Source organism: Agelaius phoeniceus, chromosome 13 (assembly GCF_051311805.1).
Source record: "Agelaius phoeniceus isolate bAgePho1 chromosome 13, bAgePho1.hap1, whole genome shotgun sequence".
Classification (NCBI taxonomy): Eukaryota; Metazoa; Chordata; class Aves; order Passeriformes; family Icteridae; genus Agelaius; species Agelaius phoeniceus.
Genome location: NC_135277.1, coordinates 5,412,913 through 5,437,519, shown reverse-complemented (window position 1 = coordinate 5,437,519; position 24,607 = coordinate 5,412,913). Strand labels below are relative to the sequence as shown.

Sequence of the window (24,607 nt, the reverse complement as noted above, 5' to 3'; positions counted from 1 at the left end):
TTGTGGGAACTTTATTCTTCCGTCTTTATTTCTGAAGCTGTTTGTGAAGCGCTTGCATTTTGACAGAACTATATAGTCCAAGAAAATGAGCTTTCACTAAACTGCCTCCAACTTCAATATATGCCCTGTGTCAAACTCAGAGAGAGCTTCCAACCTCTGTGGCTGGGGCTGAGTGCCAATTACACTGCACCCAATGGCCTATAACTGTCTTTTTTGCTTCTGTGAATATCACTTTTCTAGTTAAAATCTTCAGGACAGCTTGCAAAGTGTCTGCTACTATTGCTCTGGAGTTAAAAGTAACCTTGAAAACATTTCTCCATGGTAGTAATCGAGGTGATTCTTCCATCCCTTCTCAAAAATGGCAGCATATCATTCGTATCTTTCCTCCTCAAACTCTGCCCAGCAGGCTTCTGAAGACCTTTTTAAGGTGGGTGTTATCCTTTTTATTTTCTTCTTATTTGAATATTTCATCTCAAACTTCACAGGGAGATGACTATCTCCCAAGTGCATGAAACCAGTCAGGAGTGTTTTATACATTGTAAAGCATTTGATGTAATCTGTACTGTGATTATACACAAATAAGTAAAGAAAATCTTTTTTAAATCACCTTTGTATTGGGATGAGTGGGTCTTTACCAAAGAGATCATACAAACTAAGAGAGTTCTAAAGGTGAGAAATTCAGGCCCTTTAAAGTGTATTTGAAATAAAACCCAGGAAGCATAGATATTATAAGTATTAGTTTTATTATTTGAGTGAAGAAATAATTAGAATTATTTCCTGAGTGATTTAAAAGTGCTAATAGAAGTATTGAGCCATATTCTGATCACACAGTTCTGTAAATTGGAAGTAACTTAATAATATGAGTTCATTAAAAGGGAGATGGCATCAACCTTGCCATATTCAGGCACCGTACAAAGAGATGTAAATGTTTCAATAAAAGACAGACACATAACAAAACTATAGCTCAAGTCAATACTGCCTTATGGCCACTGTATTGCAACAGGCTGTAAAAGAAAGTAATGAAATCATTAGATACTGTGTCCTTGCATTCTATTTTCTATTTACATGATAATAAACCGTTATTAATATCATCATCCTTGTTATTGTTCTAGTATTGTGAATTCTTGTCGTTTTCTCATTATTTTCCTTAAAGGCTTAGATGCTGGAATCAGGTGATCACCTAGTAAATTTCCAACTTCTTTTTTTTTATTTAAATGTAATACCCTAGTTTTCCTAGTTGTGGGAAGAAGTTCAAAAGCACATTTTGAGTGCAGCTCAAATCACCTAATTTTATGTAACTACATCAGATGAGTCAAAGCACAAAATTTATAAAATCCAGGCAGTGTGTGAAGCACAGAAGCTGCCCTGAAGGTCCCAGCATTTAAATGAAACTAACTCCGTTGTCGCCAGTGCCAGTAATTACAATAGGCCTGGCATTTCTTGTTACCCTGTGAAATTACCTGCAAGGCCTTTTCATATTGTCTCCATGCTGTTGTTTTCATGCTCAGCAGAGCATTCAGAGTCAATGATGGGCAGCTCTTGTGTTTGACTGCGAATCGTGGGGCATTTTGCTTTGGACTCTATAGAAAATCCTCAAGGTGTTTATTGACAAATGCTTCCTACGAGCTGCTGTAATAGAGAATTCTCCTCTCCGCCTGCTCCCCAGCTCCTACAAGGCCAATCTCCTCCACATCTAGGCATGCTGTTGCAAAAAAAATATATTTTTTCCAGTAGCCTCCGTAATGTGCCTTCAACAGGAGCTATGGATCAAGCATGCTCCAGACCAAAGGCACTCAGTCCTCCAGCTCGGAGCTGTGTGCTGCCATTTCCCCTCCATTTGTTTCTATGGAGCTGACTGTGTGTGCGGTCATCCATAAGGGTGCTGAGATACCCTGGAGAGAGGAGGAATAGCTGCAGCTATTTTTCATTATTATATACTTCACTTCGTAATAAATGAGATCCATAGCATGTGAACGCCGCTCTTGTAGATCATCGTATCGGCAAGCACGAGGAACCTTGTGTGCCGCAAAGCTAAATAAAATAAAGTAAGTAATCCCGAGAAAAATAGGCTGGGGGGAGGCCACTGAGTGTTCACAGTGCATCCTGTCAGCCTGAGAATGACCTCAGGACTTGCAGCAGCAAGAGAATGTGTAGTTTAAAAGCTAAAGCCATGGTCTTCATGCCTGTCTCATCTCTGTCTCTATCCCCACACAATGCAGAAATGTACAGACTTGCACTTCCATTGCCTTGCAGGTGTCTTTGGGATAACAGGGACCAGCAAACAACTTGTGACCCAAGAGGGAAATAGCAGCAGCAGCAACTGGGCTCTTCTCCAAAGCTCGTGATAATGGTGAGTGCTGAGTGTCTCTATAAAGTAGGGCAGATCAGATGTGGACTTTTCAGACCAAGTTTATGACAAATCTAGTTTTGCACAACCCCCATGGTCTTGCAGGTAGGGCAGGTATTTGTCTGCAGTGCAACACAGCAGATCTGGATGGTTCTGCTAAGAGTCCAAAGTGAGTTTCTCACCTGTTAACATTTTGACCAATAACCCAAAGATGTGAGCTATTGAATACCCAGTCAGTGCTAAAAAAATTACAGATATCTATTTCCTGCACGGCAGTTGTAATTCAGGAGATATACTGGAGAAATATTCAGATATGTAATTCAGGAGATATACTGGAGATATTCAGGAGAAATAACTTTGGTGTTATTTCCATAGGCCAGTGATGTTTTGGTACCTTCTGCCTTTGTAAAGTGATCTATTTATTGGGAGGCATAAGGAACCAGTCCTAAAGCTGGGTTTGGTGTACACAAGTGTTAGCAGGAGGCTCCAAAATACCAAAACTTAGTTCTGGAAAACCACATTCAGAGTCATAAAAAGAATGAAAGAATGGAGGTAGAATAAAATGTAGCTCTTTTCTGGAGGTGAGGATTCTACCTTACAGTTTATTTGGCATTACAACACTTGTAAAATCACAAACAAAAATTTACACACATACACACACAAACAGAATTCTCCCGCTGTTCTAAAACACAGTGGTTTTCTTCACTGTTTCCTTGGGTGTGAGTTGAGAGGATTCTGGTTTGGTTAAACTTTCTGCCTCTCAGATAAAAAACAGCAGCAATTTTCTGCTTGAATTTCTCTGTGACTAAATCCATTGATCATCCTTTCTCTCAGTGAGTGAGGAGTGTGTTTTCTCTTTAATAACTACTATCCTTCTCCCTGAATATTTTTTTCTCTCCCCTTCAGTTGTTTGTGTTGTGTTGGTCAGTCCACTGCACTATTCCTCTGAGAGACAGAGAGAGCGCAAAATTGAAGTTATTTTATGCTTCGTCTCCCTCGGTCCCAATTTTCAAATCTTCATGTCAATTTTCACACATCAGTGTCATATGGCGAATGCTATGGAAATTTCAGTGGGGTCCTTGGGACACAATTTATACATGACCCCCTATTCCCTCCCCCAGCCAGGCTGCAGACCCTGCCTTTACAAAGAATAAGTGGATTTATAATTAATGTGGATTTTAAAATATGAGTACATTTGGAAATTTTCCTATTTGTTTGCCTCTGTTGCAGTACTAGTTCAAAGGAATACAAGCTCTCTCTCTTTCTCCTTTCCAACCCTAATAAATTGGCCAAGTTAATTTAAAATTACCTTGTGTTGAAGTAAAAGATCAACTCATTATTAACTTTACTTTTTTCCCCTAAAAGTTATGCTGATGAAGGTTTATCAATGAAATAATTTGGTAATCACCAGTTAGCAAATGCACTCATTGCCACCTACTTAGGTGAGCAAGGTTAGGAAGAAATGGAACATGGTGAGCTTGGATGGGCAATTATATCTTCTCTTAAATTAACGAATGTGCATGGTGTTAAGAGTCCTTGGTGAGTGAAATCCTAGGAGAAGATACAAAGGCTCAGCTGACACCAGAAGAGCATTTCAATCATTGACCTTAAAATGGGCCCCTGACATCAGAAAGGGGTACAGTCACCTGCTGAGTTTTACAGTGTTAATTATCCTCTCTTTGGGCAGTGAAGGGATGACAAGTTTTCCAGGTTACATCTCAAAACATCTGAAAACTGAAGCCATTTGTGGGGAGACCTAAATTGCACCCAATCCCTACTCTTTAGATTTTACTTACAGATGGTACCAAGGCATCACAGGTACCTGATTTTCTGGGTCGCCCACCACCAGCACCTAGAGAAAGATTTTCTACCATCAGCCATGAAGTTTTGGATAGTTTGTTTCAGTTTGTTCTTTTTGTTCAGTTTGTTCTTTTTGTCAAAACCAGCAAATAGTAATAAGGAAAACCTAATGCCTGACTTTGAAAGAGCTCCATCTTCCCTCCCGTTTTTTGTGGGCACTCAGCACCTCTTGCAGATTCCCTGCTCTACCAAAAAGAAATTTTTTTTAAATCCTTCAATCCCTTATATATCCTTCACCTCATCTTTGTCTGACTTTTTTTCAGTTTTGGAAAACTATCTTAGGAATTGCAGTGGTAGTAGAATGGTTGAGGGAGCTTTTCTTCTGAAAAACTCTGGGGATTGGGCTTTGCAATGCAACCTCTCATCCAGGAGGTGTAGAAATCAGAATCACATCATCCTCCAGTTTATTTGAGTTGCTTCAAAGCCAGCTGCAACGTGTACAACAGCACACTGAAACCCTCCACCAAGCTTGCCTTCCCTGGTGATTTTGTGTGCAACCTCTGGATGAGATAGCTTTATTGGAACTGTTGTCCTCCTCCAATGTGGCCAGGGGGAAATGAACTGGATGAGCATTTTCTGTGCCACACAGGGAGCAGCCAATGCACTCCACGTGTGTGCAGGTAAGAACACACTGCAGTTTGAAGTAACATGACCCTCAGAAGGGCTGCAGAAAATATATTTGTTTGGCGTGCTGCCATTTTGCTGCTGGCTGCAATCTTATCACCTCTCCCAGTCTAGGTCAGGGGAACCCCTGCAGAACAATTCAAGAGGGGAAAAAGAGCATCTGTAGGTCCTGGGGCTGCCTCATTCCTTTAAGGTGCTGTTGTTTCTGGAGGCACCACTCAAGCAAAATCAGAGTTCTTCTGAGATGCTGAGGGCTGCAGGGATGGTCTTATGTAAAGCTGAAAGCTGCAGGAAATGTTCACTGTGAACCTCGTGAAGATCTCAGTTTTTTGCCTTGCTGGAGAAATTAATCTTGGAAGGAACAGTGACCAAGATTGCCCCAGTTTATCCAGGACATGCCCATAGCACTTCTCTAACAAGTCCTGTGGTGGTGGATGAGGTGCAAACTCAGACAACTTTGCACCATGCAGTCACAGGAGCATCAGTTGAGAGCTGCAAACCTGCTCCACTGAAAATCAGAATTGCCTGTATCTAGGGTTAAATGAGGCATTTTCACTGCTGGAACAGCCTGCCTTACGCTGATGTAGCTGGCAGAAGGATAGAGCCCTCAGCTATATTGTATATATTCCTGTAAAGACAGGGGTAATCCACCAAATTGAGGAAATAGGACATAACTCAGAGAGTGGGCACGTGCCTCTGCGTGTGTGCCTGCACCTGGGTGTGTGAGAGACAGAGGGAGAGATGAGATATATGGGGAAATACATGAGAGATGAGACTGGAGAGATAATTTCCAGAAAATACAGCGACCATCAGAAACTCTGTCTTTCCAGCTGGAGGGTTTTGCAGTGCTGGTGCCTCTCTCTTAACTTGACAGCTCCACTCTTAGCCCAGCTCGTAGTTGCTGCCTATAAATTTAATTAGAATGGGGGTAGGGGAGGAACAAGCCTGCACAGCACTTGGCACAGCTCTGAAAATAACCAGCTTTAATACCTTTGACATTGAAGCACCTGCTAAGGGCACAGGCTGCTGTACAGCTGACCCACCCTGCTCTGGTGACAGCATGTGTCACTTTGCTTGTCCTCAAACCGTGCAGCCCACCCATAACCCAGGGGCTGTGTGCATGGCTCTGGGGCTGGGCATCTCCCCAAGCACCACCAGGCAGCATTTCATCCTGGAGGCACCAGGGAGGGACACCAACACCCCTGAGTGTGTGAAAAGGGAGATGCTCAGGCACTGCAGCGTGCCTCCTGTATTTCATTTTCCTCTCTCTGATGTAGTGGGCTATTTTCTGTGTTTGCAACTAAGTGCTGCACTGCAGCCAGCCGTGAACATTTCTGTTGGCCCAGCTGGCCTCTTGTTTTAATGCTGTTCTCAGGGCTCTCCCTGGGTAGAGCGGGGAAGTAAACAGATTGGAACTTTGCCCACACATATATATTTAATTGTGAGCTGATTTTGTGCTAGGGAAATGTAATAGACCCATCACTTTAGGCAGACAACTCCCAGCTGAGGCAACAGGTTAGAGATTTTCCCCACTTCTGGAGCTTCCTGAGATGTAGCAGGTCTTATAGATGTAGGGACTCTTTGACAGAGATTGAACCTTTTATACTGTTTCTGATAAGCTCTAGGAGTGTGGAGGCAATTTAGGGATTTGAGGGATATTTGATCTCTTTCCTATGCATGCTGTGGGGATGTGCTTGTGATCGTGGCTTTGGGTCATGTTTGGAGATGTCCCAGCTGAGAAAAGAAAGTCCCTGAGCTCCTCTCATGGAGTCCATCAGTGACACAGTGTCAGGATGCAAATGAAACCTGGACCACACCTGACCCTTTTGCCACCATTAGTGGCACTGATGCTGCTGCTAGAAACACTTTTCTAATGTGTAATTTGATTTTTTTTTTAAAATTGTGTTTGAATCTAACCCAATTTTAGTTCAATTCTAGTTAGCCAAATTCAAATCAAGATCAGATTGAATTCCTGAGGGTATTGAAATCTGAGAGTATTTTCATATCCTCCAGGGAAGGACTCATTGGACCTGAACTTAATTTGAGGAAAAAAAGGCTTCAAGTGTCTTGACATCATCTTCACAGAACCATGGAACGGGTTTGGGTTGGAAGGATTGCTTAAGCTCATCTAGTCCATGAGCACAGGGACATCTCACACTAGACCAGGTTGCTCAAAGCCCCTTCAGATCTGACCTTGAATATTCATCACCCTCTTTCTTTTTAGGGGGTGTTTCTTTGTATTGCTCTGTCTCAAAGCCCTGCAAGCTGCTGCATTTGCTCAGACCTGAGGATGAAGCAGCACAGGAGGCTCTGAGCAGGGCACCACGCCAGGCAGAGGGGTGCACACAGCCTTTGCATACACCACGCAGGACCTGAGAGGGCAAGACAAAATCCATTTTAAATATGCGATCGAGTCGTGCAATTTTCAGCCTATTCAGGCTTAGCAAATGCCTTTGAGGGATCAGACTACCAAGCACCACAAGTACAGTTGTGACTATGCACCAGCCTGTAATGCAACAGCTCTGATGTGAAGTTATTACCGCAGGCACAGTGTTGATACCTGTGTTAAGCCTCTGAGCATTGCCCAGTGTGAACTATGTGTTTCCACAAGACTGAGCAGACCCAGACAGAGCTGATTGCTCTTGCAGTTAATAAAAAGCACTGCACTTTCTCTCTTGACAATCCCGACACCTGAGTGCTTCCTACGTATGACAGTTAGCACATTCTGGTTGCTCAGTGGCCTGTGAGAAATGAGCCTCTTCTCAATTTAGTTCCTATCATCAGACAAGCAGTACACACAATAAAAAACACACCTTGACAGTCAGCCCCCAAAGTAGCCCTGGGGACTGCAGGTCCGAACTTCCCTTTCTCTCCTACACAAAGCCATAAACCAGATGGAATTTATCGGGCTGGGCTTCCTTCAGGTAAATCAAGGTAACTCCACCAAGGTCAAAGGAGTCACTCTGGTCAGTGCAGAATGGCCTGGAGGAGGGGAACCTCTGCTGACCCCACCACGTTTCTTCTCTAGATGGGGCTTGTCAAGCCCCCCTGAGTTGCACTGGTGGCCATGGTTTGCCACAAGGTCCCCTCAATCAGAACAAGGTTGAAGTCCTGCCTCCACCCATGAGCTCAGGAGCTGAACTTCTCACAGCAAAGAACACAGCATGGGAATGATGTCCCTTTTTTTCCAGGAGGCTGAGGAAGGCACAGGGCAGAGGGGCTGGACCAGCAGTGGGTGGAAGGTGGCTGCTGCAGCAGGCTGTGCTCCAGCCAAGCCCAGCTCATCAGGTCATGTCAAACGGAGCTAATATAAATGTCAGTGTGCTGCTTTCCGTCGTGAAATCTGTGTTTGTTGTACTGCAGTTCATTTTCAGTCTTCCAGCTCTATGGATGCTATCAGCTGACATGTCTGGCTGGTATCCTCTGCCAAAAATACACACACTCTCAACATTTCTCAGGAGTTGGGTTTTTTCCCCCCTCCCTGTGACATGCTGATGTCAGATTTCTTCCTGGCTCTGTGATACACAAGACTGTCCACACCTACCAGATAATGAGTTTAACATTTCAAGGACAGAAGCTCTCAGTCTCAGTGAGACACGGGGTGGATGTGCAGGCCTGATTTGGGGTAGGTGCCAAAGGTGGCAGGGCTCTTTTAAGCTTTTTTGGCATGTTCTCTCTTAAGATAATCCAACCCAACAGAAACAGATGTGTATAGCTCAGAGTACCACTGGTATTCTTGTCACAGTTAAATACTTTGTTGTTGTTAACAGCAGCTTAAATTCTTCTCCCATTTTTCCTTGCTTTTAGAATAAATTCTGTTCTTCTGAGCACCCAGGTCTCAGGCTTCTATTTATGCTGCTCTGATTGACTCCAGGCTCTTCATCATCTCCCCACCCTACAATTTTATGTTGGCTTTACAAATAAAAATTCTTACTCTCTTCCATGCTGCTCCCCCACCTTTCTCTTGGCAACCTTATCTGCATATGCAAACTCAAGCATCCATGCTCTGACAATGACTCACAAGTCTACTCTGGACTTGTTTCTTTTTGTCCAAAACTGAAACTTCATGCAGTGCCCTTAACTTTCACTCACTCATGGTGAACTCTCATCTTAAGCTGACCATGAATTTCCAGTTTCCTCCCCACAAAATCCAGCCCCTTTGCCTCTCTCTCTCTCTCTTTTTTTTTTTTTTTTTTTTTTTCCCTAGCACGACCTGGAACTCATATTTGTCACTAAGGCTCCAAATGTAAGGAACTTTTCAACTGGGACACCTCCCTCTAATTTATTACCTACAGAATGTGTCTATGTCTTTCTAAGTTTCAGTTATAACAAACAGAAAAGATGCTGAATTTACTGGTGCTCCACACCAAACTCTTACAGAGGTTTAGAATTACTTGGATTTTATCTGTGGAAACATTCTTTATTTTTCTGGACAAATTGAACCACATGTATGTTTTTCCAAATTACTCTGGAAATGTAATTTCTCCAGCTTATCAGTCTGACCAATGTACTGAAAATATTTCTCCATGAGAGTCCTTCTGTTTCAACAAATGCAAGTAAATCCTTACTTTGAAGACACTCTTCTGCCTCATTCTTTAGCTTGGTCTGATGAGACACTGGTGATGCCAGTCAGGAGAAAGGCAGCCAAGGAGCCAGAATCGTGTCCACCCTCCCAGGCTGGCTCACTAGGACAGACACACTGTCTCCTCATGACAGAGAGAAGTCTTCTCTTCCCTGGATGCAGCTGCATTTTAGGCTGGTGCACGTTCTACTGATATTTCTCCTCTTCTTCTGCCAGCTCCTCTTCCCTTGGTTTTGTCTGAGCATTTCCTGGGACAAGAGCAAGATTTTTTATTTCAACATCACCAAGTTCAGCAGGCTCCCAAACCTCAGTGCTGAGGACTGTGAGATGCCTCATGCAATGCTGGTAATCAATAACATAAATTAGAAAATAGTTATTAAATGGCAGTAGGGGAGCAGAAAGGGACAAGAACCAGAAAGTTCCAAACTATGTATTTGAGACACCCATGCTTTGACCTTGATAACTGGTGCATCAAATAGGAGCTGCACTTCCACGGGGGTCCCTTCCCACCAGGGATATTCTACAATTCTGTGGTTGTTGCACTAATGTTTGCAGAAATGTAGGGTCACCAGGATCAGAATCCATTCTTCTGGCCAGTGAGTGACAGCAGTGTTTTTATTTTGGCAGGCCAGCATCATTCCAGCCACCAGCACAAGGCAAAAACATGCACACACAGAGCACCCTCCTGCCCGTGGCACCCTCCAGACATCCCACCTCACCTGCTGACACAATCCTTCAGCGCCCACCAAACCCAAAGGCAGCTAATTGGGAGGTGATGACAGCCAGGGGATTGCTGGATTTGCGCGCTAATTTCTCTATTTTAGCATCACACAGCCCGAGCACAGGTAAAATGAGACTCTGCACTTCATTCCAGAAGTGCACTTCATTCCACTTCATTCCATTTCCTGCCTTCTCCATAGTACACATGAGCACACATACACACACACACCCACACCCACACACCCCCACACACACACACACACCCCCATCTCTCTTGGGCTGTCCTGAAGCCAAAATTCAGCTGGAGATTGCATTACATGTGCTTTCCAAAAGGCTGGCCAACATCTTCAAGGGGCAACATTTTTTTTTTTTTCCCTCTTGCTAGGACAGGGCTGCAAACTGCAACTGTAGATGGGTCTTTAGAAATCACAGCAACCCAGCTCATGTGGGAAAACAGCTCTTTCCACAGGCTGGGTTACGACTTCCTCACACTTTTTATGCCAGGGCTTAGGATGGATTCCTGGCTCTTGTATCACATAATGCTGTTGAAGCTCTGTTTCGAGTACCCAACCTCCTCCCCTGTTCTACCACTGGCATCTGCCCCTGCTCTAAGTCTACCAATTATTTCCTTTAAGTGTCAGCAGCACACCAGACACACTGAGATATAACCTTTCTCCTAGTTGATGCTGTTAAACTATTACTTGAAACTGAAGTTGCAGTTGACAAGTGCTACTTCAGTCACTAATAACTACTTCAGGCGTGCTAGTGGTGTCTTGGCTCTTAATGCTGTGGCTCAGGGCTCAGGGAGTGTCTTTACAGGTCACTTAGAGCCATCCATCTGATCTGAAACAAGATCAGTCAATCTCTCCTCTGGCTCTGTGCCTTGCTTGCCAGGAGGTTCTGTCTAGGGCTGCAGCAGGGGCATATTTTGCATTTCTGGGTGGCTTTAGGGGCTGCCCAGGTTCCAGAAGATCCTACTTTGGGATGTACCTGTGAAACTGTGGGCTCCAATTCCTTGAGCTTGAATACAGCCTTTTCAAGGGAGAAAGATCTCCTTTATTTTCCTGCATCAAAGTTTACTTTCTATTTTAATCTTCTATTTTTTTTTTTCCCCAAGCAGTTTCCGTGTTCAACAAACACCTTCCTGAGAAAAACAGGATTTCTGCATGGATGGAGGATGAGTACTCAGACACACAGCTGAATGCTGCAGCAGCAGGTAAGGAATAGCTTTCCTTTCATTTCCCACTCCCCTTTCTTCAGGCTCAACTCTTTCAGTCCAATCAAAGCGCCTGAGGTATCTCAGACACAGAAGATTCAAGTTTGGCAGAGGTCACAAATATTTCCTTTATATTTTGGCAGGGTTTTGGCACAGTCTGAGGATAAATTTTGAGCAGGGTAATATAAGGCAAGGGCAGATCATCAGTGCCTTGTGCCCTGTTACTGCAGAGAATCCTCTCAGAGATGCTAAACCCAGAGCAGCCTCCACTTTTCCTTTGTCTCCTGCATATAAGAAGCTACAATGTGGTATAACAAACTAGGTCTGGCTTTTCAACAGAAAAAGGATATGTCAGGTTTTAAGTCTCCTTGACATGACAACATCTTCATCTAAATCGTGAAGCCATCCTTTGGATAGCCCAGCCTTGGTCTAATGTCTTTTAGAAAATGATGCTCATTTAATTCCTGAAATGTGAAATCTAGGTCTCAGGTCAAGAGCATAGATGCTGTTTAGCTGAAAAATTTAGATCCATCAGACTGTCTGCAAGAGTCTGCAACTTTTCAAACTTTAGATTGCAGCTAGACTCTTACTGCTATATATAGTCTTTTGAAGAGTAGCATCTAAATAAAAATACCCTTGAAGTACAGGGCACTTTTTATGCTCCCACCCTCACAATTTTTTAGGAAACAAAAGGCTTCTTCAGGGCCACAACTTGTCTGCACAGAACAAACAGCCAGACCTCAGCTAAAAGTTTATTCCTTTTTTCACTCTTTATCCAGCCCTGAATTCTTCCCTCAGGCAGGATTTTGATGGGACTTGATGGGAGAATCCCCTAAGACAGGCAGGGTCAGATCACACAGATGAAGGGACTTGACAATATGGGAGATATGGAAGCACCTCAGCCAGAGCAGGGCAGCTACTTCATGGGAAAAATAAACCAAGTTCTTATCTTAGTAATTGTAAGGACAAATTAAATCTAGTCCCAAGCAATCAGGACTCACCCCTTCACTGTTACAAGATGACAGACCTCCAGCCAAGCCACATATCCTTTGGTAGAAGAGTGATCAGCTGAATCTCTTGTCAGGCAGATTTCTAATTCTCATAAGATATGTTGGTTATGGGCAGGATATTTCTACAATACAGGGAAATTTTCATCCTCAATGGGAAACACAGCTGGGCCAAAGGAAAGATTGCGTGGCACCTGTATCTAGAACAGATCACACACACATATGAGCTTCCAGAAGGCAACAGAAACTCCATTCATATGGCAATTGTGTCTTTATATCCTCTCTATGTGTATGAATTTATGGTTGTATGAACAGCCATATCCAGTTATTGAAGTATTTGATGATCCAAAGTGCTCAAGGCCTTCTTATTCCATCTCATTCACAGTTAAAGTTCTGCACAACCTTTTTACTGGCTTTCAGCCTGCCATAAATACAAATGACTTGCCAATAAAAGCTGGTATCTCCCTCTGTCAGGAGGACTATAGCATCGTTGTTATTTAAGAGGTGGCAGTTTTGACACAATTCTTATTTAAAATTTGTAAAAGGAAAAAAGATGATGTAATAAATCTGCATGTTCTTCCTAAGCAGCCATTGAGAGTGGATGCTCTTCCCCTTTCCAACAGCATCAGCCGTTTAATGTTTCCTGAGTTGTTTTTGCATGAATTAGGGCGTTGGAGTGAAGCACTGTCAGTTACAAAACCACGCTGTTGTCTCCAGCTAATTTTGCGTTAGTAGCTCTTTTAAACTGCTAAATCTAGTTTTTAGTGTATGATCATTTTGTTTAGTGATGGTGTAAAACAGCTGCTACTTTTCTGATGAGTTGCCTGTTTTCCATTTTATGTCTCTGCAAGATGTTGGGTTTCATCATGGCCCCGTCTGACAGGCAGCTGAGAACAACCTGTAAAAAAAACCTCCAAAACACAACAGAAAGCAAAGAACCCCAAATCCAGGGGTCCAACTGCCCATACAGCCGAATTTCAGAGTGATCAGTCCTTCTGTCTTTACTGGTACCCTCAGACCATCTCAATTCTACACTAGGATGATGTAAATGAGGAGAGCAGGGTGAGAAGGAAAGCAGGAAAATTGCTGCTCTAAAGGGGAGAGTGGCCATCCAACACCCCCAGACTGTTTCTGGGGGGCTGGTTCAGATTAGGGTGGCTGTGCTTTTTGAATCCTTGCTGCTCAGGCTGCTGCTCCCTGCTCTCTGCCTGGTTATGGCTAGAGGGCTGAAATTATGGCTTGGATGAAATTATGGCTTGGGGTGTCCTTCCAAAGTAATTAATCACTCTGCTTTCCTCAGATGCTGCTTGCAGCCACTGCTTCTTGAGTGCTGTTTTGCCATTGAATTGTTTGGTGCCAAACTCTCCTCAGGATGTGGCTGCTCATGGCCATCAGGAGAAGGGAGCAAGGCCCAGACTGTTCATGGCTTATTTACCCCTCACTGACATTTCAAGGGGCCTCTCTAAAGCAAAATCCCCATCACCTTTGTGAAAGTTGTTTTGCGTTTGGTGCTCACCAGAGGTTCTCATGAGGAAACACTTAGTGGTCACCCCGTAGGTATTTGCTGCTGACTTTCCCAACCAGGGAAGCAGCCCCGCTTCATTCAGTGGCAGAAAGCTGAATGGTTGTCTTTGATCTTGCCTTATCCCCTGTATCCTGTGGGCTGGCATTTGTTCCATGTGTTCCAAGCAAGAAAATGACAAAACTCATAAAGGAAGCACTCAGCTTCTCAAAAAGGTGAAGACTAAGATCTTTCCAATAATAACCCACACTCCATAAAAAGATCTTAGATTCTGGATAGACAAATTGGAAGCAGCTTGCCTCCCTGATTCTTCCTTCCTTTTGCATTTACTCTCCTCCTCAGCACAACTCAGGCTTTTCCAAAAGCAGTGCAGCCCATTGAACAGCGGTGGTCTAAACTGTTATGGAGATCTTAAACTGCTGAATTGTTACAAGCTGAAATTGATTGCAACTGAAACTGTGAACTGAAGTGCTGGAAACAACACAAAGAGAAGTGGGGAAAGGGTACGAAAGATCTTGCTTTATTATTTTGGGTTTTTTCCCTCTTTTGTAAGATTTCTGAACAATTTGGCCTTGATGAGTTCTGCATCTCTCTCAAAAGCTGTTGGACTGTTTTTCCTGGTATTTTCAACACAAAAGGTATGCTTGGTTTGTCTTCCAATTTGCTGGTTGCAGTGTAATTTCTAAAGAATTCTAAAAGTCTCCTTCAAAGTCAGATCCAGAGGGAAAATCTATGATGTCAGATCCAGAGGGAAAAATATTATTAAATTTACTCCTCCTCAAGCTAAACCACCCTCCCCTTTTTTTAACTTTCCAAAACTAAAAATCTTCTTAGCCTGTTTCACTCTACTCTGCCTTGATTTTATTTGCACCCTCATCACGAGAGCATCTGAACACCTTGGAGTAGTACATTAAGCAACGTGAGCAACATCTGTCACGTACGGTTTGCTCGCTGTCTCTCAGCATCCTTAAAATGAATTTACAGCTTCTGCAGGATCAATAGTGCTGGAGACAGACAGTCTCTGTTCATCCTCAGAGCTGGCACAGTTTGGGTGAGACCCTTGTGATGGTTCCCCCAGCCTGCTGTCCCTTTGTCCCCCAGGTGCCAGCTCATGCACCGGGGAGCACCCATGGAAAAACTGCTCTGCACCAAGGTTGTTTCCAGTGGGACAGAGAAGTCCAAGTAACTGGGAAATCAGATGAGGCTGTCACTGTTTCCCTGCTCTCAGTTGCATGTGTATGGTCTTGGGGGCCTGCAGTACTCAGGAGCCCAGATGGATCCAGCATCACTGATTTTCCAAGGTTTTCTGCCTCCCTCAGGTGGCTTTGCTTATTTCTTAGCATCAGTTACAACTTAGGGCTCTTGACGGACAAGGATGTTGCTGCTTCTCACCATCAAAAACTTCTCTGCCAATTTCTTTGACAGAGACAGTGTTCTCAGCCACTGAAATCAGGTCAGTAAATGTCCCCTGCTGAACAGAGCTGGGAGCCCTCTCCTCTGAAGCCAGCACCACAAGCAAGATCTAGGCATCCTGGGGCACTGTAATTTCAAGCAATATGTTTTCTTAATGGGCCAAATATGCTTTGCTTAATTTTGCTTTCAGTGCATGGGATTGTTATTGCTCAGTGGCCCCACACAGGTGTTTAAGCAGTTTTGTGGCAGGATTTTCCAGTAGCAGCATGAGGTTTTATTGACTGTTACCTCAGGAGTAACTTCAGAGGAAATGACATCCCCAGCTGGTTGTGATGGATGCATGTGGAGCTGTGGCAGAAAACTCAGGAGCCAGTGACCTCTCTGTCATTGTCTATCATATTTTGGGTAAGAATGCAAAGCAACTGTAAAAGGACACTGCTTTTCATGCAGTGAGAAGAGTTAGGAGAGATGAAGTTACTAAATTACTTGTTTTCCCTGAAAACTGTCGGCTTGTCAGCTCTGATAACATGAACATACTGAGGATAGGTCAATAAGTAAAATAAGTTCCATATTTTGTGAGGATTCTAGGTTGTAGGGTTTAATTTGGTCTATGAGTGTGGATTAAATGGTAGACTAGGGGAATCTGGCCTCTGTGTGGTAACCTAAATTATAAATTACACAGCTTTTGACACATAAGAGACATCTGACCCACAACTTGCCCTTGTTCCAGTTCCATAGTAGGTCAAAACCCAGGTGAACACCACTAATTTCTCCTCAGTGCCACCAGCCTGTACCTTGCCATCCATAAAAAGCAAACCCATGTACCTGGCTGTTTGGAAACCCAGCAGGCTCCACCCAGGGCATATTCCAGAGCCTGTGTCTCTGGGCAATGTCTGAGACTGTGCTCCCCTGTTAGCAGCAATGGAAACAGGAGCTATCTGATCAAGACAGATAAATACATCTATTTCAGAATACATAATCTTACCACATATGTGAAGTAGTTTAATCATTAGCAAGTTGTCAAGCTTTTATTGAATGGAATTAGCCTCTTTATTTCTGGTCAGGATCAATCTTTTTTCCCCCTTCCCAGTACAATGAATGCTTATATGTTACACGTTGCAGCGTCTGGGGCAGATGACACTTGCCAAAGGGTTTGATGATCAATTCTGATACAAATCTGACATGAAGAAACAGGAGAGAATCTGCATCAGATGATCAGTGGGAGAGATAAATTCACATTTAATGCTTCTAAATGTCTGTGCATGTTATATCCATCTCAAACACAGCATTCAAAAGCAAGCACAGTGCACATGATGATGCTTGGGTGAGGACACAGAGTACAGGGGTGAGGGTGGCATTTCTCAGTGGAATGTTGTAGAACTGTGGGATGGAGAGCCTAGTTAGAATCAAGCGTGATATTAACTATAAAACTATGGGGCACAGAAATGGCCTCTTGCCCACCAACTCTGGCATACAGAGGCCATGGGCAGAATAAAAAAGACTTTCCATATTTGTCTATTCACTAAAAATCTCTGTTAGATTTGCACCTCCAATTTGGAGATGAAGGAGAGACCTATTACCAGTCCCAGACCTCGGAGCCATGCCTTCATTTACCACCAGTCTGCTTTGCTCCTCTTCCTTTCCCTTTCCAAGCAGGGCTGTAGATGAGTATTCATGAACACTCCTTATTATTTCTCCCCTCACAGTTGCTTTTTTCTTCCCACACCTGCCAACATTAGCTCCTTCCTTTGACTCACGCTGCTGTACAGCCTAATGCATGTGATCTCCATGCCAAGATGTTATTTAATTTCCCAACAAAGTTCTTTTGGCGTGGAATGAGCTGAGCAGCGAGAGCACAGGAGGGGAGGCATAGGCAGGGGTGGGAAGGGGAACCAGAAGGAAGAGGGGCTCAAATTTATGTTGCCTCTGGCTTCACACACCCAAGTTGTGCTGTGTGTGTCCGGGGAGCGGCGTGGGTGGGTGGAGATGGCAGCAGGGGGTTCATCAATGGCAGGTTGCTGAATCAGGAACCCTGACACTTGTGAAGTACTCTGTCAGGAACATTAAGTATCCAAAAGTGATAAAGCTTCAATTTGCTAGTCCATTAGACTAATTACTGCAATAATTAAGTAACTACTTGATTAGAACTAATGGGTACCTAATTATCCAGGAGAAAAGTATCAGGTGGCAATTATCAGGTGGCAATTAATAGACTGGAGTTAATGTCTTAGCACTGTCTTTGTATGAATTCATAAGCAAGGTAAAGAAAACAAACAATAACTTATTAATATTTATTGGTGCCACAGTGTTTTTCAGCTTGTTTCATTTACACAGAACCAATTAGTGAAAAGACAGTTAGTGTTGCAAAGATGTAAAGTGACTGAAGCAGGAGTTTGATTTTAAAGGAACAGGATCACATTAGCACTTATAAGCAAAGACAAATGGGTATCAGCCAGGGACTTGATTCTGGTGCTACTAATTCATCAACAGAAGAAATCAGAGTAATTGAACTCAGTATTAATAATGAAACACACAGGAAGGCAGTTCCTGTCTTAATGGGGTTCACTTTAGTTTTGGTCCCTCCCGGGGTCTCCATCAGCTTTTTCTACAGTGCCTGGGAACTGCAGGGACACCTCAGTGCACAAAGGGAACTTCCTGCTGGCAGGGGTGGGAGACATGGCAATAAAACCCTCCAGATAATGCTGCCAGCTCGCTGAAGGAGACAGATTTCCTGGACAGCTGAAGCCTGGGTGCAACACAAGTTCCATCATGAAGGTGAGATGGTTCAGCTGAACTCCTGCCCGTTCACTGTGTTGGTGTAAAGAAACCACAACCAACAGCTCCATTCCTGGTAATTCCCCCATAGCTCAGCACCCACTTGAAACATCACTGTGAGCTCCTGCAGATGATGTCCAAGAGTAAATTCAACCTGCTTTAGACCTCAGATTGGAGTGTGGTCAGTTTTTTGGGGGGAATGTCTTTTTTTTGTATTCTCTTTATTTTTTTCATGGCAATGCAAAGGTCGACCTTCTCAGATTACATAATTTGCTGCTGTTTCTTTGAGGTCAATTCAACTGTAGTGATTTTTGCAGAATGAAACTATGGCCTAGGATGCACTTCCCTTGCTCTCCTCTTCAAATTCAAGGAGCTTTAAATCTCCCAGCAGAAAAATGAAAAATACCAAGGTTTTCTTTCCTACAGATCTTTATGATCCTAATGATCCTCTAAAATGGCTTCAATCCAAAAACAGTTGTGCATGCAAGTTGTCTCCTTGTCTCTCTATGGGAGAGCTCATATTAGCCATAATTACTCTCCTGAGTAAGAGTTGTTAAAGTGTGATATACAATGAACTCGTGACTGATTTTAGAGCACAGAATGAAGAGTTCCCTTATAAACCTCAATCCTTTGAAATTCAGCTGTTAGTAAATGAAAGACCAAATTCCAAGATGGCTTTTGCAGCTCTGCACAGTGCCTGGTTTTATGGAAGTGGAGGATCTTGCCTCTACAACAGCTATTCCTTCCCCCCCCCCCCCATCCTTTTTTCCATGTTATAAATAAGTGAAAGGTATCCTAATCATATTTTAGACTGTGTGCAGAGTCAGATGCTAAACCATAATGTCTGTATATGAGAACATGTGGAATGATAAATGGAGATAAATCTAAAATTTATAGAACATGAACATTTGCATAAACTGCAATATCCAAACACATAGGCTGTTAAGTAATAATTGTCACAAAGGGCATAAAAAATTCAACTTTGTTTCATGGAAAGAACTCAAATTCCTAACATGATTAAGATAATATATCATTTGTTCCTATCTTATTAAAGGCGTAATTGTTGTTAGACACAGAAGTGGCATTAACTCTAATCTGGCTTTATATATGTACAAATAGGAGGAGAGGTGGATCTGAAAATTGATGCTTTTGGTGATCCATAGGCATTTTATTAATGTTTGAATAATAACTGCCTGGAGGGCCTGTTATAAATTAAAGGGACGAATTGAGATATAAATTTTTATGAGGACTAGTTATACATTTCCATTATGTGTTTAAAAATGAAGGAATTACTGTGAACACAGCAGAACTCACATTTATTTGAGGTGATTTGGATGGGAGGGAAGGTGCAGTGAAGGAAGCTGCATGCTGGCTGTAAGAAAGATGTATCTGTCCCTGTGAAAAGATATATCATATGTCATGCATGAACTCTCTTCCACAGCAGACTTTTCTCTGCAGCTGATTTCGCATGATTATTTATTTGACAACAGCAAGTGATGATATAGCAGTGAGTTTTAGGCCACTTAGAGAAGAATTCTTATTCTTAAATCATAGAGGATTTCCCAAACCCAACCACTGTCAAACTAGAGTTAATCTAACAGAGAAACCCAGTAATCTCCTTGGCATACATTTCTCATTATTCCTCCTGCTTGGGTATACACATCTTCATTTGCAGTGCATCTGTGGGACCAGCAGCGCTTCAGAGCTTCCTCCTGCCCTTTGCTGAGGCTGCTTTTGGGAGCTCAGCTCTGATTGCTGAGAAAGCAGCAGCTCCCCTTTGCTATCCAGCAGCCCTGATGCCCTGGGAGATCCTCACACAGTCCCATCACCGTGCTTTGACGTGACAGCGCAGGGGATGACAACCCAATACCCTCACTCAGGCAGGCTTGGCCCAGACCCACATGTGCTCATCAGGGAGAGGAGGCAGGATGCCAGTATTTAGACAGCCACTTAATATGTGGGGACCTGTTTTCCATGCCCTGATTAATTGGAACTGACCACAGAGGGCAAAGTGTCCTAGATGAAATCCTCCAGTGTTTGACCCCCGTTTAGAGGCTTGATTGCTCTGGACTTCAGTAGGTGCCAGCAAGCTCGATGCCTTGGAGGTCTTTATCTGCATTCTCTGTGCCTCAGTTCCCTGTCTGGCTCACAAGAGTGCCTCACATGAGTGGTTTGAGGAGGAATGTGTTCATTGGGATGATATCCAGAGAGATGGCAATGTTGTTTCATCTGCAGACATCCACACCAAGGTAGCAGCTGTGCAAGTGTGTGCCAGGGGAGCTTTATTATAAGACACACAGCACAGGGGCCTTCCATTTTACAGCCTTTCATGTGAGTCAATTAATCAATTTAAATTTTGTAGGCTTTTTTTTTTTGGTTTTTTCTCCCAACCCTCCCTTTAATTAGAATTGCAAGGGCTGGGCAAGTACTTTCTTTTTGGAATAGGTCTGATTCATTGGGAAATAAGACTTGAGGATGCTCTTGGCTTGCAGAGAGCCTGAAGCATTAATGAAGTTGATAAAACATCAAGACCCAGCTCAACCTTATTTTCCATCTTTGAAGCACCACACTTGGCTCTACAACTCATGGAGATCACTGTGCACACTTGCAGGGAGGTGGTTGGCGTTGCCTTTTGATCTACAAACAGCATTATTTTTTTCTTTCCAGTGTGGAAGTGAAGTGGTCTACAAGAAATATGACCAAACATCCTCATGGTTCTGATCCAGGTTCCTACTTTTAGCAGAGTTTTGAGTCTGGACTCTATTTCCAGGCAGCTTAGCCTGTGACAGTAAACCTGTTGTGACAGTGAGAGGAAGAAGGATCAGCTCCACTTGGTTCCTGCACAGTTGGCTCAGCTTTCTACAACCTCAGTGTTTTGTCTCCAATCTTCAAGCTGAGAAACACAATTTGTGACACTCCCAACCTTACTCAGATCAGCCTCTGTGTCTGCTACCTTCAAGGATAGTGCCACGGTTGTGTCTCTCTCTTTTTCCTGTAAAGTCATACAAACAAAGTGATTGTCATGAAAATATCATCCAACAAGCACTGAAGCAGCAAAAATTATTCTCCCAGTCAATTGGAATTTTTTCTAGATGCATTACAGTGCTGGACAAGTGACTAATTAGGCAAGACTTGTACTGTCTGTTTTTCAAAACTATGTTTTTTCTGTATGTGTTATTGAAGGGACAGATTCACAAGAGTTTCTTTAGGGAAGATGCAGGGGAATGTTATAGAGAGTAAGTTCTATGACAGAATTAGCAAATGTATTAAGTACAGTGCCAATCTGGTATAGCAGAAATGACTAAATACCCATCAGGGCCTGTCACTCGTCAAGAAGTGAAATCTTAGACCCATTTAAGTCAATGACAAATGTTCACAGAATCTGGCTGCAAGTTAATAAATGTTTGGAGCCTGTTTAACTCAAACTCTGATATTTGTCAGATTAATTATTTGACTGATCTTATTGTGTGTCAAACAATTTCTTTGTGGAGTTAGAATGCTTTGTGTTGCATTATCTATAATTCTGATTAAGAAAACATCATGCAAGTATCGAGATATATCATTGCAAGTTTTATATCAGGTCATAGAGAGCTATTATATAAAATATTAAATAATATAATTAAATATGGGATTGTAAAATGTTCAAAATAGGCCATGGTTGAGGCTGTATTTCATGCCTTATTTTTTGACATTTCCTGATTTAGGAGTACTTTAATGTTCAACCTGAACTTTCTTTTATCATATTCTTTTTATTAAGCTACATTTATGTAAAAGGAAAGAAAATAACTCCACATGTACACCAATTCCTTCAGCTTACACTTGCCTTTAATACAAAACAGAGGATTTCAGGACTATATACATCAGGTGTTTTCAGCAAAGTAGCAGCAGCAAATCATAGACATTTGTCATTCCTCGGAGCTGTCTGACAGTTCTGACAATTCATTAGGCTGGGCTGAAAAGAGGTTTAGAAAGCGAAGGAAGGATCACAGGTAGTGGAGTTGCCTTTGCATGATCCAGTAATAGCTGATTTGTATCATTTTTGGTGATGGATACACTCTTCAGATTAAACTCAGCTGAATTTTCCCCATTTATTCTTTTCTTTTCTCTTTCTCTTTTTTCCTCAACAGGAGCTTCTGGGCACATTAGTCTAGATTTAGACCTCGATTTACCCCAAGGAGGAGATGCCCAGGAAATTCTTGCTGGAACCTCCTGATATTTGTGGCTTTTCAGAGCTAAGGAGAAGTGAAGTGAGTTTTGCTATTCAGTTTCTACCCAGTGAGGCTTTTCTTTTCCAGCGTGTTTGAGTTACAATCCTTGCCGTGGCCGTACCATGACATGTGCCATTCTTCAAAGTCAGAGTCACTCCTGCCAGGATCTATGCAAATCAAACTTGTGCCTTTGTGCAGAGATAAGTGCCTCCATTATCCCACTCCTTCCACTTACTGATTTGCTTTTGAGACTCGTACACAAGCAATTTTTTGACTTAAAGGCAAATCCTTTGCAATAACGCTGAATCTGCAGAACAGGCCACCTGGAAAATATGTGATCTTCCATTGGAAAGCATTTTCCTTTTCCAGGTTGGTGGGCTGCTTCAAACCATGCAAGCATGTAAAACGCCAGGGTCAGAGCCTGAGTGGGTGAGGAGATGCTGTCCAGCCAGGGAGCATCCCTGGGGTCAGGCAGATGATGGTCCTCAGGATCAGCAATATCAGGGAGCCTGCTTAGCTCTGCTGAGGATGAATAGCTTTCCATCTTCATTCTGTCTGTTTTATAGCTGCCACAGAAGAAGCAGTCTGAGATTGAGCCTGACCCACTAGTATTATATGTAGGTCTTACAAGAGCAATATTTGCTCTTGATGACCATTGGAACATAGTCCTTTAAAGAACACTAAAATAACCCCAAAAGAAGGGCTTGTTCACTGGCTGTTTTGGGGACTTATTTTTTAACATGTGAAATTTTTCAGACCCTCAGAACCATCTCTAAATTTTAAATACTTCCTAATTAATACCTTTTTTTTTCCTCCTCTAAGGTTCAAAGTGCTGAAAGCACTACCTCACCATACATCTTGGGCACAACCCCTTCTTCAAGTTTCCAACCTGTATCAGCCAAATAGAGAGATTCAAACCAAGGTTTTAGCTGGAAAATCTCAGAAATCCAAATTATCTCAGCCTTCTCTTTCTTCCAGTGTGTCTTTATGGGCCCAAAGTCAGTCTCTACCCTGAAGAAATACAGGTATTTCCGTGTGATTCCACATCCAGAACTGGTCAGTATAAAGCAAATAAATGACACTCATGGGTGCTGGATCGTGTGTCACCTTGTCTGATGTGCCTTCAGATTTGTTGGTAGCTTTTGGGGAGTTTGCAGTGATTTTTGCAGTCAGTTTTGAGTGGCAGGCTGTATGTGTTGGTTTATAATTCTGGAGTTGTGAGTGTGGGCTGAACTGTTGGCATTAATTATTTTCAATAGTGAGTCAGAGGCTGAATTACAGGATCCTACCCATGGATATAAGAGAAAATAAAGAAACAAGTGGCCTTCCTCTCCCTCCCCTGACATAAGTCATATTTTGTCTCCTACGACCTCAGCTGGCCCTTTAAATTTCATATCAAACATTAGAAAGAAAGAGGTCAAAGTAAGAGCCCTGCTGGAAAAAAAACCCACAGCCAACCCAGATATGAACTATGGGAACTTGTCATCTTATCATCCTAATTGAAGTCATTCTGCAATGTATGACAGTCCATCATATATTCTGCCAGTCAGTGTGTCATACATGATGTGTAACAAGAGAGCTCATAAACCCAGAGGGGAAGCCCCTTCTTTTTTATTACTTTATTTGATCATTTTCATAAAAAGTCCCCTTGCTCAATACAGAGGGACGTGTTTATTAGCCCCATTAATGCTTTGTCCATTCATTTGACACTGTGATTTACACAGCTTTACCACCAAAGGATCCCATTATTTCCAGTCTGGGGAGGTGTCTTTTTTTATTGTGTGATGAAAAGTAAGTATTTAATTCCACAGGTGAAGGCAAAGAAAGGGGAGGTTGTTGTCAGAGGCTCAGAAGTAAACAAAAGGATGCTTAGGTATAATTGACTCAGAGAAAGAAAACATTCCCAGTAAATAGAGAAAAATAAATAAATAAAGATGCTCTTCCTGTGGAGTGGGAATTTAACTGGGCTCAGCTGAACTTTTTTTTCCCCCCGCATGCCTTCATTAAAAACAGCAGAATTTGGCAAAATTTCCCTCTGTGTTCTACTCATGAATGTTTCTAGAAAATATCAGCTTTCATACGCAAATATTCTTGAAGTGAAATTGGTGGCTTCCTTTGAACACAGCTAGTGCCTCAAATCCCATCTGCTTTTCCTACAACACGCCCACTCATTATCTAGCTTATTTGGCTTTATTTTATTTTTTTTAAAATGAACACAAATTAAGCTATTTAATCAAATATGTACATGATTACATGGCATTTTTGCATAAGAGTTATACACCCACGGAAATCATTAATCACAGATAACAACACTATGTTAAAATTAGACATTT

General features: G+C 42.6%; 1 long non-coding RNA gene across 7 annotated transcripts in view; it reads left to right on the top strand.

The window, feature by feature from the left end:
* LOC143695160 (uncharacterized) overlaps positions 1-24,607 on the top strand; it is a 53,310-nt gene that overhangs the window by 5,660 nt on the left and 23,043 nt on the right. For 2 of the 7 annotated variants that reach the window (XR_013184129.1, XR_013184127.1), the window contains exons 2-6: positions 241-427; positions 2,254-2,350; positions 11,254-11,349; positions 22,194-22,313; positions 23,097-23,299. This is a non-coding gene — a long non-coding RNA (uncharacterized LOC143695160). Of the gene's footprint in view, positions 1-240; positions 428-2,253; positions 2,351-11,250; positions 11,350-22,193; positions 22,314-23,096; positions 23,300-24,607 lie in introns of all 7 variants that reach the window. The other 5 variants (XR_013184126.1, XR_013184130.1, XR_013184128.1 and 2 more) reach the window with 5 other exon arrangements.